Source organism: Callospermophilus lateralis, chromosome 4, assembly GCF_048772815.1.
Source record: "Callospermophilus lateralis isolate mCalLat2 chromosome 4, mCalLat2.hap1, whole genome shotgun sequence".
NCBI lineage: Eukaryota > Metazoa > Chordata > Mammalia > Rodentia > Sciuridae > Callospermophilus > Callospermophilus lateralis.
This window is the reverse complement of record NC_135308.1, coordinates 92,145,910-92,158,023: the sequence shown is the minus strand read 5'-3', so window position 1 is coordinate 92,158,023 and position 12,114 is coordinate 92,145,910. Positions and strand designations below refer to the sequence as shown.

The 12,114-nt window shown below is 37.9% G+C and overlaps 1 protein-coding gene across 1 annotated transcript in view; it reads left to right on the top strand.

Moving 5' to 3' along the window:
- Lmntd1 (lamin tail domain containing 1) overlaps positions 1–2,671 on the top strand; it is a 39,073-nt gene extending 36,402 nt beyond the window's left edge. The window contains exon 9 of the mRNA XM_076852733.1: positions 2,334–2,671. The gene's annotated coding sequence lies outside the window, so the exon portion shown is untranslated. The remainder of the gene's footprint in view (positions 1–2,333) is intronic.
- The last annotated feature ends 9,443 nt before the right edge of the window (positions 2,672–12,114 follow it).

The window sequence follows — 12,114 nt, the reverse complement described above, 5'->3', positions numbered from 1 at the left end:
TTAGGCAGTTCTGACCTCATCTCCAGTCTATGGCTGAAGAAACTTTAGCTCAGAGAGATTAAGTAATTTACCTAAAGCCACTTATATAGTAAATAGCACAATTAAGGCTAGAATCTCAGCCTAAAGCTGATGTTCTTACACACCCTTCTGCCAATTAAGTTTAAAGATTGTTTTATTGCCCCACTTCCAACCTATCTGAAAGGAGAAAACACCACACACTTAGAAGTGACACTAGAAAAACATTTTCGTCATGAGAGGAGTTGGCCACTATGAGAATTTAAAGCCTGCTCTATACTGCAAAAAATATTTAGGTCTTACTTCCCAAAATTGCTAACCTAACAGAATGCCAATTACTGAGACAAACACAGGCAAATCAAAGTTCAATCTCAGGGGTCTTTGCTAATCATGTTTCTATGCAACAACTGATTATAAACACACAGTGTAGTCAGAGTCAGAGCTCTTAAATGCTTTCTTTACTCAGTACTTTGCTCAGAATGTGTGGGAGTTCTATTGTGTGACTAATGGGCAGTGTAAGTGGGTGATGTCACACAATTTTGTAGGGGGGAAAAAAAAACTTTCCATAAATTAGAGAACACTGGGAAAGCCAGGAAATTATCCTTTGTGGCTGCCACCTGCCACTCAGAATCACTGGGAGACACTGAGGATGGTAGGATAGAGAATAAAAAAGAAAGAAGGAAAAGAACTGGGTCTTGTTATACATCAACAGCTCTGTCCTGAAGAGTCTGCAATTGCTTAGAACCTATAGAAAGTACCAAACCTTGATAACACAGGGTTTTAAATCCATGGCAAACTCACACACACAAGGAACTCCTGTACATTGTATTAGGCACTCCTAGTGAAGTATTGATGATGGAGTCCTTTGGTGAACTGAGCCATAATCACACATCTTTACTGTTCGGAATGGTCCATGTCAGGAAGTCCAAACATAGGATCTTCTTTTAAAAATTCAAGAACTCTGCCTGGGGACCTCGACAAGAACTTTCCATTACAGTTTCTCCTGGGCCCAGGTTTTATGAATGAGGAGACATAATTTAGCAGCCCAAGATGAGGGATTAATATTTAATATTCTTTGCTAAAGGAATTTTGAAAGCCTAATGTTCACATTTTCTGGTGTTTTCTATATATATTTCGTAGTATATTGTTTCAATAACTGCAGTAATAATATTTTTACTCCTCTCAGTCCCCAAAGTGATGTATCAATGTTCAAAATTCTTTAGTCACATGAAATAGCATCAATATCTGTTTTATGCAACCATCTTCTTTCCAAGTTTGTTGCCTTCCTTGTTCTTGACCTCCCAGCTTTGCCCTTACTATGTCACAGTTTGATTTAATGGAAGAATCAAGAGTCCTGAAGTCCAGGCTCCACACTGTGCTATTGAAAAACATTCCATAGTTTCAAGAAAACTAAGCACAGTAGCAAATGTTTCCAGTTCCACTTCGGTAGAGGAGGTATGGAACACAGACCTCTCAGGGGTGAAGCCTCCTGCTAAGACTTCAACAGATGCCTCAAGCCAACTGCACATAGGAAAACAAAGCCACCTTTTTTTCTATTACACTTTAAGTATGTTACTTGGTTTCTCCAAGTTTGGGGTACATTTTACTTAGATCTTTAAAGGAAAAGATAATTAGGTACTACTCAAGTACTACCAAAATGGAAATGAAAAACATGAATATTAAAATATGAATTGCTGCTGGGCATGGTGGTACACGCCTGTAGTCCTAGCAGCTCGGGAGCTGAGGCAGGACCATCGTGTGTTCAAAGCCAGCCTCAGCAACTTAGCAAGGCCCTAAGCAACCCTGTTTCTAAATAATATACAAAAAAAGGGCTCAGTGGTTAAGTGCCCCTGAGTTCATTACCCAGTACCAAAAAAGAAATGTGTTGCTAAACTGGTTACCTCAGAACATTTTAAACTTCATATTAAAGGCCAGAAACAAACAGTATTCATAACCACCTAATGAAACAGCCAAGTTGCTTAGGAGTCAAAAAGCCCCATATATCATTAACCATTATGAAAACCATAACCTAAACAAGTGCACATGTTACAGAGTTGAGTTAGCAGGAGGAAAAAAAATCCTTTCACCTTGGCAAAAGTTGAGATGTCACAGAAATAATTTCCTCTCTTCTGTGATTGTCCTGCATCCATTTATACGCTAAAGAACTGCTAATTCCAAGTCTGAAATTTAAGATTAATGTGAAAGGAAAGACTGTACACATCTGAACTTTACATTGCTATAACAATATCAGTGTATTGCCATTCTGAAATGTATTTCGCCAAGTTGTCATTTTGTTTTATTATTTTATTTTTGTTCAGGACACCAAGATGAGAGAACACAGGATACCTGGCATGTCACAGCCAGCCTTCATCATGCAAGAGAGGTAGCCAGCAGCCAGCAAGAAAATGGTTTGTTTCAGAAAAGATAAGAAATGTGATCATTTTTTTAAAGAAGGAGGTAAAGTTAGTTTGTTTTTCTAAGCAGTTGAGAACAAGACCATTGATCAAAAGCAAAACCAGAATGGTCTTTATTTTGTTCACATGAAGCTTACCATGTGATTTTAGTCTTTTATACCCTGTCCAACTGTTAGATCTACAACTTCTGCTATTTCTACAGGTGCATTTTCCAATGTGTAGTGTATCAGGAATTATGAATATTGTGCCCAGTTATTCTATACAATTGGAAACTATCTCCTTGAAGTGTGGATTAGTTCAACTTTCTAATTCTTAGAGACTAACAATGAGTGAAATTCTAATACATATTACAACATGGATAAACTCTACAACAAGTAAAACTTCTATGGAGTAAAAAATTGGAACTTTGTTAACCTTTCCACAGTTTTCTCAAATTCAGCCCAAACAGTGTCACCTTCCATCTTATAATACCAGATAAAAAATACCACAGATAGGAATTGAGAAAGGAACAAAAAAAGTATTTTAATCAAATAATGGGATGGAACTATTTTTTAACCATTATTTTTCTTTATTCTATACCTATCTTATTCTAAGCCTATCTATAGTGTGGAAGTTGAAAAAATAATGGAATATTCAGTTATTAACTTTGATCCTATATGTAGTCAGAAGTATGATTGCTTCCGATTCTGAGAAGATATCCCTTTTAAATTGATTTATGTATTTATATAGCATATCCTTGTGATATGAGAAGGAAGAGAGAGTGAAATTTTTTTCCCCAGATATCCGCTTTAAAAAATAAAGAGTAAAATAACCCAAAACTTTATTAGTATTGACCATGAATAGAAAGTCACTGAGTTTTATGGTTCATTTTTTCCAAATATCAAGAACTAAAAAATTACTTAAAAAGATATGTCAAGGGATTCTAACAAATACATGTTCATAGAGTATTATTCACAATAAACACAAGGTTAAAAACCAATCTGAGGGTCCATCTTCAGATGAGTGGACCTTTTGAAATATGGAATACATTGCAAGGGATGTTATTCAAACCTAAATAATGAAATTCTAATACATACTACAATATGGATAAATCTTGAAAACTTTATGCTTAATGAAATAAGCCAGACACAAAAAATCACAAATATTACATGCTTTTACTTATCTCAATAAGAAAATTTATAGAGATGGGAAGCATGATAGAGTTTGCCAGGGGTTTGGGGCAGCAGGAAGAGTGGGAAGTTAGTGTATCATGTGCACCCTGGGATGACAAAAACAAATTCTGGAAATGGGTGATGCTTGCCCAACATTGTGAAAGTACTTAATGCCATTGAACTGAACATTTGAAAATAATTAAAATGAGTTTTTAAAAGCCTCTAATAAAATCTGACTAGCATTTCCAAGATGAAAAAAAGAAGTCATCTTCCAGTTTAAAGCATCTAACAAGACATCCATTGCTTGGCAAAATAATTTATCATGTACATTTTATTCTAATATAAAAGAGATTCACATAAGTACCTGTGTGATGATGCAGAATATTTTCTAGCTGCTGGGCTGTCCAGATCCCATTAGCTTTTCATTCTTGAGACATTCAGGGATAGACTTGTACATTTTGGGGAAACTGTCCATCAACCTGTATGCCTCTTTGTGCCATTAAGTGTTGTCTTTGAATCATGGGTTGGTTAACTTATGTAGTTGTTCTTTTTCATGGTTACCATAGAAACTGAGTAGTCATGATGTTTTGAAAAGACTAGCAGAGAGTGTAAGAATGTACAATAAAAGTTAACTTGTTTCATGGTTTATAATTTCTTCCAGCTGTCTCTCCATTTGTGATGATTATTATGTTCACATTGGGAGTATAAACATACAACAAGAAGGGTTCTGGTGACTATGGCCAATAAGGGATCTCACCCCTAACAGACTTTCCTCCCAACCTATTTCCCTGAAAGATTTGTAATAGAAACACATGACACAAGTGGTATGTAAAGTTCAGGTGTTTTCAATTACTTCCCTCCTGTGATCAGCAGTTTTCTAGATCCAAAACATGTTTCAACTCAGAACATGTTGTTTTGAAGATGTTGTATTTGAAGACTGTTTCAGGAAAATTTTCATCTGTATCTCTGGTTCATTGATGCTTCATCGATAAAATATCTCAGCTCTTCTACACAAGCATTTCCTGGATTGGTCGTCAAAACTATGGTACACTTAAGTATTGCTTACTTTTGTGAAGTATGCTCTTAAAAACTGTATAACCTTTTGCCTTTGCAAGAGAAAAGAGAGGGAAAGGCTTAGCTCTGGGACTTATGGTAGATTCCTTGTCAGTTCCCTCACCGCAGAATATTCCAGCACAATGCCTAAACTTACTTCTTGATCAGGTCTTTTGGGTCTGTCTTGGATGGTGTAAATTGGAGAAAAGAGACCCACTTCTGCTTCATAAGTTGCCTATATGTCAAATATAGGCTAGACTATTCAGGGAATATTTTTAAAAATGTGTGTTTAGAGCATTTTATTTTGTTAACTTTCTAAGAATGGAAGTTATAAGATTGATTTTTATGTTTGAGCAGTCTTGGATAGCAGTGAGCTTTGCCACTGTATTATAACCGTTTACAGTTTACAAGCCACACCCTATTTACAAACATCTTAAAGCCAAGGACAGTGGTGCCTGCCTGTAATCTCAGGGGCACCGGAGTCTGAGTCAGGAGGATCATAAATTGAAGGCCAGTCTCAGCAACTAAGTGATGAAATCCTAAGCAACTTAGCAAGACCCTGTCTCAAAATAAAAAATAAAAAAAACTGGGCATATAGCTCAGTGGTTTACTTTTTGGTACCAGGGTTCAATCCCCTGGTAATAAAAAGTAAAACAATAAAAAACAAAAATACCTTGCAGCAATTGTAATTTTTTCATTAACATTTGAATGATCATTGTTAAATAACATTCACTTTAGGAAAACAAACTCATCTACAGATGAATAAACTAAATTACAATGAAAAAGAAATGAGAACTTTTATCTAGGCTAAATAACCCACAAGAGGTGAACATTTTAAGCACCCCCTCTCAAAAAAAAAAAAATACACACATGCATGCACTGTAGCTTTGGCAGGAAATAGTGAAAGAAATTATGAAAGAGTAAACACTGTTCTTGTGGTAGGGTATATTTGCTTAATTGTTAATTAACTGTGAAGAGGAATCCACATTTTCAGAGTATCAGGGCTAGAGTTCTCTCAGGCAGTACTATTCTTGCCACTTTCTTTCAAGTCCCAGTACAGGTGACATTAATATTTAACTATCTGAGAAAGTTTTAATTTTGTAGTAACAATAAAGGCATTGAGGGAGATATTAGTCAAGGGTACAAAGTTTCAGTTAAACAGGATGAATGAGTTCCAGAGATTTTAGTAACTACATGGTGACAGTAATTAATAGATATCACATTCTTTGAAAATTACAAAGAGAATAGACCTTAAATGTTTTAACCACAAAAGAATAAATATGTGAAGGGATAGACATTAACTTGTTTTAATCATTTCACAATGTGTATATGTATCAGAATATCAAGTTGTACATTATAAATATATGCAATTTTATTTGTCAATTATTCCTTATTAAAGCTGGGGGCAGGGGAGAAAACCAATGACTTTGTACTTAAATAATGAAAGTGATTTTCTATGGTTATTAAAGTGCTAACTTGAAATATATCTATATAGATATTGTATTAGTCCATTTTCTGTTACTATAACAAAATACCTGAAGCAGGTTAACTTTATTATAGAGAAAAGATATTTATTTAGCTCATAGTTTTGAGGCTGAACATTTAAGATCAGGTGATCCCATAGGGTCAGCCTCTAGAGAGGGCTTTATGACAGATGGTGTCACAATGGCAGGAATGTATGCCAGAGGAAAACATTCACATTTCAAAACAGAAAGCCAAAAAGCATCCAGGATTTAGACTCTCATAATGCCCTCTTGTAAGAACTAACTCAATGTTCCATGATAACAACCTTAATCCTTCCAAAGACAGTTCCCCCAGTGACCTAAGGACATTCTACCAAGCTGGACCTCTTCAGGAACATGCCATCTCTTAACCTTGCTATACGAAGCACCAAAGCTCCAACATGAACCCTTGGGGGGGAGGCACAAAGACCACATCCAAATCATAGCAGAGATAGTCATAATACATCATATTTTTACAAGATATTATAATATAGATTTTGTTATACACACACAATATTTTTTATAGTACTAGGGATTGAACTCAGGGGCACTCAACCACTAAGCCACATCCCTAGCCCTATTTTGTATTTTTATTTAGAGACAAGGTCTCACTGAGTTGCTTAGTGCCTCACTGTTGCTGAGGCTGGCTTTGAACTTATGATCCTCCTGTCTCAGCCTCCCAATCCTCTGGAATTACAGGTATGCGCCACCATGCCTGGCTTGTTATATTTTTGAAATTTACTTTCCTAATATTTTATTTCTCTCAGGCTAATGTTATTGTCAGTATGTTTAATCACTTGAGATTATCAGCCTGTTATTTAAATTTTATGGCACTACAAGAAAACATAAAACTTCTGGAACTGTTTGAGAAAGGATTATCTCTCCTAATTAGGTTACATACGTCTTTGTATTCTGGTTCTGAAAAAAAGAAATGATTTCTCGAAATAACAAGTAAATACATTACGAGGTAGCCAAATTTTGCTTTAATATTGCAATGAGACAGATAGATAAGAATAGTGGGAACAAGAGGTTAAGGTAATAATTTTATAAAATGGGCCCACAGTGTTGACCCCCACATGCTTTTTTGCCAGAAAGCTATCCACCTGCAGCTCCATCTGGCCTGTGTGGACCGGATCTGTCAAACTGAGGTAGGAGCAAAGATCCAACAGTCAGTGTAGGTAATGAATGATGGAGAAGATGGCAACTGGTTATCAAGGAGAGAACAATGGGTTCTTAACCTCATGCTCCTGGGCACTCACAGCTAGAGCTCCTTTGTGTTCTCAGTCAGTTCAGGGAGGATAAGGGGTGTTCTGAGATCTGTAAAGAGCAAGACCCAGCTCCTCCCATGGGCTTTGGTCTCTGAAGCCACACTTCTCTTTGGAGAAATCTGTCTCTATCACTTTCTTAAATAAAACCTGCTCTCTATACTTGCCTCAGGGTTTCTTGGGTGATTAATCTTCAACACCAGGGAATAAGGACCTTTCCTGATTTCCAATGGGCTGGTATCAATAATACCAGATTGCCAAGGTCAGTAATAAAACTCTCCTAATTTGATCTGCATCACACATCGTACTTTATGATAGTCAATGAATAATTTGAACTCAGATTTAGAAGAGGAATAGAGTAACCATGTTATGGTTTGGATATGAGGATCCCCCCAAAGCTCATGTGTGAGACAATGAAGAAGGTTTAGAGGAGAAATGTTCTGGCTCTGAGAGCCTTAATCCAGTCAGTGAATCATTCCCTGCTAGGGTTAACTGAAAGTGGGTAGGGTGTGGCTGGAGGAGGAGGTAGGTCATTACAGATGTGACTTCAGGATATATGTTTTGTACCTGGTGAGTGGAGTGAGTCAGTCTCTGCTTACTGATTAGCCTGTGAGCTACTTCCCTTTACCACACTTTTCCACCATGATGTTCAGCCTCACCTCAAGCCCCAAGGAATGGAGCTGGTTGTCTATGGACTGAGACCTTTGAAACTGTGGCCCACAAACTTTTCCTCCTCTGGAGTGGTTCTGGTTGGAACTTTTAGTCACAGGGGAAAAAAAAAAGCTGACTAAAACAAACCAAGAGCATAACTTCCATATAATGTTTTTCAAGTCACATCCGATATTGCCTGCTATGCTGAAAATAATTATGGGAACCATGGACTCAAGGGTGGGTGGGTTTGAGGTAGGGAAGATGCCTCCTCCCAGGGAGGCTTATTCACATAATATCCTGACAGCATGTTCATATCCAAATCATCCTCCCAGCTAGGCAGCCGGGCTTCCTCACCCATGGTACTTAGGTTCCTAGAGTGAACTGAGAAACAAGAAGCGGAAGCAACCTATTCCTTAGGGTCTGGAGGCAGAGACTGACAGTAGCACTCTATTGTGTTCTAATAGTCTAGTTACTGAGCCCAGGTTCACAGGGAGCAAACAGATCTCACCTCCCCATCAAAGACGTGTCAAAGAATTTTGTTTTAAAATCACTCTTGTGTGTATATTTTCCAGTAAATGCAAACCACCTTTCAATTTGATCTTGTCTTCTCCAAATTGAGAAAATAAATCCCCAAATTGAGTTGGTGGACCCACTGAATCCTGATGTTTCCAAGTATCACAACAAAACAGGCCAGAAATTGTTGGTCCTCTTTATTTAGTTGTATATTGGAAGTTTAATTGAAGAAAAGGAAACATATTTCTCTTAAGCAACAATTGGCTGTAGAGATTATAAATTGCCTCAGTTATCTCTTGAACTACCTTTTTAGGTACACTATATTTACCACCTCAAATCACCAAATCCATTTAGATTCTCTGGATATGCTATAAAAGGCATGTACTTGTCAACAGCAACAAAATGCTTTTTTTGGGGGGGGGGTTGTTTTTTTAAGAGAATTTTTTTTAATATTTATTTTTTTAGTTTTCGGCAGACACAACATCTTTGTATGTGGTGCTGAGGATCGAACCCAGGCCGCACGCATGCCAGGTGAGCGCACTACCGCTTGAGCCATATCCCTAGCCCAACAAAATGTTTTAATGAGAAAAAAATATGGAGTAAAGCATTTCTAGCTATCCATGTTTAGTTTTATAAGTTTATTTTTTCTCTTGTACATTTTTATCATCAGGTAGTTTTTGAGTATTCTACTAAGCACTGTAATAAAAATAATGCATAGTTCATGTTTTTGTGGAAATCATGGACTGATGGGAAACATACTGGCAACCGAATATGTAAAGAACCATAGAAATACTAGAGATCCTGGAGATCCAAGATGGCGGTCAGAGGGAGGTAGCATTCTGCTTCGCTCGGTGACCTGGGATTCAATTCAAGTTGTGAGAACACAAGCTTCTTTGCAAGTGATATTCTTGCCCCTCATGCAGAAAGCACGATGCTTGTCCAGGGCTCCAGGCCTCAGTGTTATGGAAATACTACAATCAGGCTAAACAGAAAATCCTATAGGTTCTCTGGAGAATGAAAAATTGCAGAAAGGTGACAGGTTGCTGATTTTTGAGAAATGGGTAAAATCTTTCAGGTTAAAGGAGAAAAAGAAGAGCTGATCAGGACACACAGCAAACACATGGAATGCACTGGAAATTTTGAGTAATGGTCATGTATATTGGTGTGTGTAGAGTCTAGAACAACAGAGAAGGGACAAGGAGATGAGGCTAGAATGGTGGATTGGGGCAAATTGTGAGTGAGCTTCATGCTCGGGGCCATGTGTTTGAACTTGTTTTCTACAAGTGAAATGAAATAAGGCTATTGGACAGTAAGAGATGGAGGTAAATTTTTTTCCACTATAATATGATGGTTACTTTTCTAGAAAAGAAATCAATTTTTCTGAACTTGTTTTTTTTTTTCATAATACATGCTTTAAAACACCCCCCCCCAATAAAAAAAAAATCAGGTGCTGTGGTGCACATCTGTAATGCCAGTGACAAAAGAGGCTGAGGCAGGAGGATCACAAATTCAAGGCCAGCCTCTACAACTTTGTAAGATTCTGTTTCAAAACAAAGCAAAACAAAAAGACAGGGGATATAGTTCAGCTGTAGGGTGCTCTGGTTTCAATTCCCAGTACTGCAAATCAAAACCATAAACAACAGCAACAAAATGTTTCAATGAGAAAAAAAAAATATGGAGTAAAGCATTTCTAGCTCTCCATGTATAGTTACATTGATCAAGTAGGGTGTTTGATTTCAACTAACTTTGGCTTCAAAGTAAGTGTCTGTCCTTGCTATTAGCATAGGCCTCCTAAAATTCTCATCTTTATTATCTACTATTAGGATGAAGAAAATATAAAATTTTCAAAGCAGTCATGGTTTTAATGTCAGCTCCCCCCACCAAAAAAAAAAAAAAAATCACTATCTCTACAATGTCACTGTGCCCACTAGTTAATAAGTTAGATATTGTATAAACTCCATTGTGAAAATATGCTATAGAAAAATCACCATGTTCGAGGAGTTGGAAGGGAAGAGATATATAAAAATGGTGGGAATACAAGGTTAAGAGAATAATAAAATGGGCCTGCTGTGCTGCCCCCCACATGCTTTCTTTGCCAAAAAGCAATTTGCTTGAAGCCCACCTGGCCTACGTGGACAGGATATGTCACATTCCTCAGCAAACTGAGGCGCAGATGAAGGTCACTGTAGGTAAAGAATGATGGGGGTCAAGAGAGGATGACAACTGGTTATCAAAGAACAATAGGTTATTAACCTCCCATCATGCTACTGGGCACTCTGGATTGCTAACAATTAACTTCCATGTCCCTGCGCTTGGTCACGTATATGGGAAAGAAAGGGAAGATATAATTAAAAAGCGGGGTCCTGGAGATCCAAGATGGCCGGCCAGAGGGAGGTACCATTCTGCTTCGCTCCGTGACCTGGGATTCAAGTTGTGAGAATATAAGCTTCTCTGCAAGTGATATTCCTGCCCCTCATGCAGGAAGCCTGGTGCTTGTCCAGGGCTCAGTGGACAGCAGTGGACATTGTCCCCTATGTGCAGTAGCCAGCCCACACTCGGGGAATTTAACACAGGCTCTGAAGTCACCCAACACTGCAAGCCACAGAGCTGACTGCTGAAATCATCAAACACCATCACTGACCTCCTCCCGCCTGACCCGACACCCCACCACTGAAAGCAGGAGCCTCCATCTTGAGTGACCTTCATCACCATCTTCCAGGTACCCAGTTTCTAACTCCCCCCTCTCCCCAGCAGCTGCTAACCTGGCACAGTGGCACCTGTTACCTTCACCATCCTGAGGGCAGAGAGACCAGCTAACAACAGATGACCCCACCTATTGGTTGAAAGGGGAAGCAGGAAAGGTACTGATCTACCAAAACAAGCCCTGTGATTTCAAGATTTTTTCCCCTCGCTCTCTCCTTTCTCCCACCCTCACATCCCCAACATATGTGAAACCAAGTACTTTGCATTAATTATGAGGATGGGGACGTATTAATAGTATATTACAGTTGTGTTGTACATTATTTTTATTCTTTGTAAATTTTTTTCTTTTTCTTTTTTCCCACCTATTTCTGCTATTTTAACCCTTTTTTTATTTTTCTTGATATGTATGTGTGTTGTTTTATGTACTCTACTTTCTTCCCACTTAATTGTCTACCCAAATTTACCTCCTCTCCTTTCTCCTACTACTAATCTTCCTCTTTAGATTTCTCTTTCACACTTCTTAAGATACAATAACTCTATATCCTCACCTCCTACCTCCTCAGCATATCATCCTACTCCTCATGCCCAGTTCTTTGTGTATCATCAGAAACTTAAACCGTTTTACAAACCTACTGAGCATATTGTAGATAATAATTAAATTCACCATTTCTGTACATTATGACCAAACTGTAAACATCTTATTAGCAAACATTTGTTTTTAAGGTGTATAGTGGGATCTGATAACATTGTCCTTCACCTCAAAGGAGACGCATTAGATCCCTACAGGGACACTATAAGCCTATAGAGTAAAAACAGTAATGCCTGCGATCCACAGTGCTAGAAGGGA